Consider the following 5,181-nt stretch of genomic DNA (forward strand, 5'->3'; position numbering starts at 1 on the left):
AATCAAAATTAAGTATAAAATTAACTAAAATTTACCGTGTTCATATTTTTAACAAAATTTAATTATTTTATAATATTTAATTATTTTTCGATAAGAATTCAACCGTATTTGCACGAATTTAAGTAAAAATGGGTATAAAAAAGCATATAAATTTTTGTGTTTCCACTTCCCCTATGGTAACTAGTGTGGGAAGCGTAGATGATCAAAAGCCAAAGTGTAAAAGCTGCAACAGATTTCATTTCAGAGAGTGCCGAATAAAGAGTGGTGCGTGTTTCAGATGTGGGTCTCTTACCATTTTCAGAACTGCCCAAAGCGAGCTAATAATGAGGTTGAATTAGCTCCGCTGCCGAATGCTCCTATTTCTCGAGGTAGACCACCAAGACATCCCAAAAGTGGTAGTGGCAGTCGAACTGTTGCCAAGAATGCTACTACAAAATCAGAGGCTCGGGTCCCGGCAAGAACTTATGCAATACGCACTCGAGAGGAAGCATCTGCTCCCGATGTAATCACGGGTACATTTTCTATTTATAATACTAGTGTCATTGCCTTAATTGACCCAGGGTCAACCTATTCGTACATTTTCATGAAATTGGTGTCAAGTATGAATATGCCTGTAGAACCTACAGAATTTGTGATTAAGGTGTCAAACCCTCTAGGCAAGTTAGTCTTTGTAACACCCTGAATTTGGGGCCTAGAAGAGTTGGGTTTTGAGTCTGGGATTCGGATAGAAGAAAACCTGAATAATTAAGAAGTTTTAAATATTATTGTTTAAGAAAACAATTTTGAATTAAATTACTACTAGAAAATTTTTACTGTATTTATTATTACGGATATTTTAAATTTTTATGATTAAATATATTTATAAAATTAGTATTATTATAATTATTATTTTTAGATAGGAATATATATATTTATAAAAGTATTGTTGTTTTGGGGTTTAAACTCTAGGAAAGAAATTGTTTTAATTTTTGCCTCATAAAGGGAATCTGGGCATAAGGCTTATAAAATAAATTGGGCAAGATTGGGCATGAAGAAGCGTACCTGGCCCAGTAGTTAGCATGCTAGGTAGTGGGAAAGAGAGCTAGGGTTCGACTCCCAGCATGTGCAAAAGTGTTTTATTTTTTCTTTATATCAGGGAACGACGCAGGGAAACCTTATATATAGTTGGGGTTAAAAGGTAACACAAAGGGAAGCTCGGTCCAATGGCAGAGGAGCTGGGAGTGTGGTATAGTGCCTAACTTCGAGGGTTGGCGCACGCACAGGCTTGTTTTTATTTTAGAAGTCAGGTCACACTAAAGTAAGGTTTAAGAATATTTGTTCCTAAGCTTTATGCACAAAAGCTGAAATCCCGAAAGCCTATATCTCTTCTGTGCTGATTTCTCCTAGCCAAACCCTCTAATTCTTCTCCATCTTGTGGCCGATTCTTTCTTCTTCTAAACCCTAAAGTTCTATCAACAAAGCCACTACAAAACTCTCATATCTCATCTTTTTTACTGTTTCAAAAAGCTGAAAACCCGATAGTTTAAGGGCATAGCCGAATCTTTTGACCAAAAAAGGACCGACTTCTGCTAGGGTTTGAAGGTTAGATCTACATCAGAATCGAATAAGAACTAAAGTGGAATCGTTGGCTGAAGGAACTGGTGGTAAGTTTTCAAAACTATTTCTTTATTTCGGGAGTTAAGAAAAGCCGAAACCCTTATGGGTGGCTAGCATTTTGGACTAAGAGTTTTGTGCCTCTTTCTGTTTGGTTGTGTAAGCTAGCGTGGACAAGGGGACGTATAGCAAAGGGCTTGAAGACTAATTCGGTTGGCTCATCAGATCTAACCCATATTTCGGCAAAAGGTAAAGAACTCTGGGATCTAAGGCTGTGTTGGCCAAATATGGTAAGGGGTTAAATACGTAGTTCATTTTTGATATTTAGATTGATGTGTTAGTAATCCGATTGTGGGCAGTTCGTGTGAGGATCTTGCCAATGTACCGTTCTAAATCAGGTGTGTATCGAACACCCTCTAATAGTTCAAATCGGTAAAAGCCGAAATGCCAAAAATCCAACATTCCGTGGGCTTGTGAGTGTGCGAGTGCTCACAAGACGTTTAGAAATCATTAGATCTGAAATCGTAAAGTGGTAAGTTAGTCGTGTGTGAAATTTCGTGCACTTCGGTAATTGGGCCTCGATAGGCTAAAACTGGGCCCAATAGGCTTGCGGGCCTATACAGGTAAAATAATAAAAAATAGGCAATAAGTATGTTCTGTTAGACTGTGGAATCGGAACTGCTTAAACCGGTAAACTAGTCATAAAACTTGAATTAAATGGGCTTAAATTGCTAGTGGACACTACAGGGCCCATTAGGGGTTTTAGGGCCCAATAGCTAAAATTGTGAAATTGAGACAAATAAATTATTGCAATGACAAATAGGCTAGTAAGGACCGTAACATTCATGAGAACCCTTAAAACTAATAAAATTACTAAAATACCTTTTTAGGTGGAAAGTTTACAGTTTTACTCCTAGGAGCAAAATTACTGATATACCTGTGACACCCCTAATTTGACCCTAGTCGAAAGTGGTTTTGGAACCCCAAAACCGAGTCACAAAAATAATTAGATGTTATATTCTGTGCTTATTGTATGTGGAATTTGTATGTGTGAATATTTCGTGCCTTGATTTTATCAAGGCGGTGTTAATTTATAAGAAAGGACCCATGTGTAAGACTTGAAAATGTGATAGGTGAAATTTAAAGTGGCCAAATAATGCATGAGTTATTGACATGAGGGACTTGCATGTCAAATGGACCACTTTTAATTAGTGGCCGACCATAATGATAGTTGATAGATATTATATGCATTTTATTTTAGCATGATAATAGTTAATGGCTTTATATTATGGAAGAAAGAATAATTAAAAGAAGGAAAGAGTGATAGAAACAAGGTATGTTCATCTTTCTTTTCCCCATTGCCGTAACTAGTGAAAGAAAAAAGGAGAAGAAGAAGCCAAGGCATTCGGCCATGGTTAGTTCATAAATCAAAGGTATGTTAATGTGATTTTTATGTAATTGTTTATGAAATTAAATTGATAAGTGTATTGTATAGTTACCCCATGGTTTAAATTCATGAATTATTGAACATATGTGCATTCGGCAATTTCTTAAATTGTGATAATTTGATAGCTTTTGGAAGGTGTTGTTTAGATGTTAAATTTTCTTGTATAATGGCCGAATGAGTGTAATGTTAATGAATTGATGGAGTTGCGAGTGTATAAATTTCCTTAGTTGAGGCAAAGCATGTATTCGGCCATGTGAGTAAAATGTTAGATTTTGAACTTTTGAAGTTTTAAATTATAAATGGTTATTAGATGAGCACTAAGCTTGTTAATCTTTGTTTGTGAAGTTGTCAATTGATATCTTAATTAAGGAATTGAATATTGTTTATAATTTGAGGTTATTGAAAGTCAAATTAGATGATAAATAACGATCGGCTATTGTGTTTATGTGAATATATATATGCTGAATGTAGTCTTGGATAAGTAAATTTTGATGTATTAGATTGGTAACATGGTTTTGCCGATTGTGAAAATGTGATAAAGGTGCCAAGAAATAATTTAGTAAAGTAAATTGAAATGAAGTTTTGCTGAATGTGTTTATTGGTGTGTGAAAATTTGAATTGTAACGTTAAATCGTTAGCATGTGTTCTATGACTTCTGAATGTGAATTAAGGTAAATAATGTGGAGAAGGATGAGTTGAGTTGTAAAATTTATGTATATGAATTAGTGGTTAATGGACAATCGGTCAAAGTGGTTAATATGCATTTGTATATGTTATAATGGCCGATTGTAATCAAGAATAAAGATGTGAATGAATGGTTGTTAATGAGTTGTCGTATGTTTCTTATTAAGAAAAATTATTAATGTTTGAATCTAAATAAATTAGTTAAGTAATTAAACAAACCAATTTATTTTACCTAGCTCAAGAGCGAAAGGAACCTAACTCGGAAAAAGGGAAAAGCGAAACAAATGGAATAGTCGATTCGTAGTTGTCCGACGACATTTAAGGTAAGTTCTTAAGTATCTGAGTTTGATTCCTTTGTAAGTCTTAAGTTTTAAAATGGGATGAATATGAATTATGTATATACGTTAAGGTCAATGACTTTTCTAAATGACGGCATAAATGATATTATGTTTTAAATATGTGAATGAGAACTTTACAGAGTAAATTGTATAAATCTGCTAGGGACAGAAGCAGTAGCGTGTTTTGGAAAAATTACCATAAATTGTGGGAGTTGAGTTAAAAGCTGGATAAATTATGTAATTAAAGCTTGACGCGTCTAGTTTCGTATAAAAGAAATCGTGTAAGTAAAGGGGTTGCCGATAATGAGATTTTCAAAGTTGTGTGAGACAGAGTCAGAATGGCTCCGAAATCCTCTGTTCAGTGTTTGGAAAATCATTATAAATCGTACAAAAATGATTATAAGATAAAATTTTATGCTTAGACTCCTTAATGAGTCTAGTTTCAAACAAAATAAACGAAAACATATTTTGAATTCTGTACAATGAGAAATTAAATTCTTAGTGAAGAGTAGTCAGAGTAGTGAAGCAGTAAAATAGGGGAAACTTTAAGAAACATCTGGTATTTATTGGCAAAACAAAAAAATCTGAAAATTTTGTGGATAGAGGATATACGAGTCTATTTTCAGGGAAAATTAACGGCACATAATTTGGAATCTCGTAGCCCTAGTTACAAATAATTTAACGACTGTTGCTCAGGAAAACAGCTTGTAGAGAAATTGTGGTCATGTTGTAAACATGGATAAAACTTGGTTTAGTTGCTCATAAGCTATTGATTAAACCCATACGTGAATTCTAAATTGTGATGTTATAAAATGATATATGAGTGTTAGATGGATCTTTGATATTCAAATTTGTGAAATTGTAAGTTTATAAGTATTCGAATGTGAAATGATAGTATGGCTTGAAATTGAATTATTCATCGGAGAATGACAGATGTAGATTCAGCCAAGACAAAGTGTATACATGAAAGTAAATGTGGTATGTGAAGTATATTTGGATAATTGTGATGTGAATACATGAAAATTTATATTTTGATTTAGGATTCAATATGATGAATGTGAAAGTGTATGTGTATGTGATAAGGCCGAATGGCCAATGTGATGAATGTGAAAGTGTATG

Source organism: Gossypium hirsutum, chromosome A11, assembly GCF_007990345.1.
Source record: "Gossypium hirsutum isolate 1008001.06 chromosome A11, Gossypium_hirsutum_v2.1, whole genome shotgun sequence".
NCBI classification, from domain to species: Eukaryota; Viridiplantae; Streptophyta; class Magnoliopsida; order Malvales; family Malvaceae; genus Gossypium; species Gossypium hirsutum.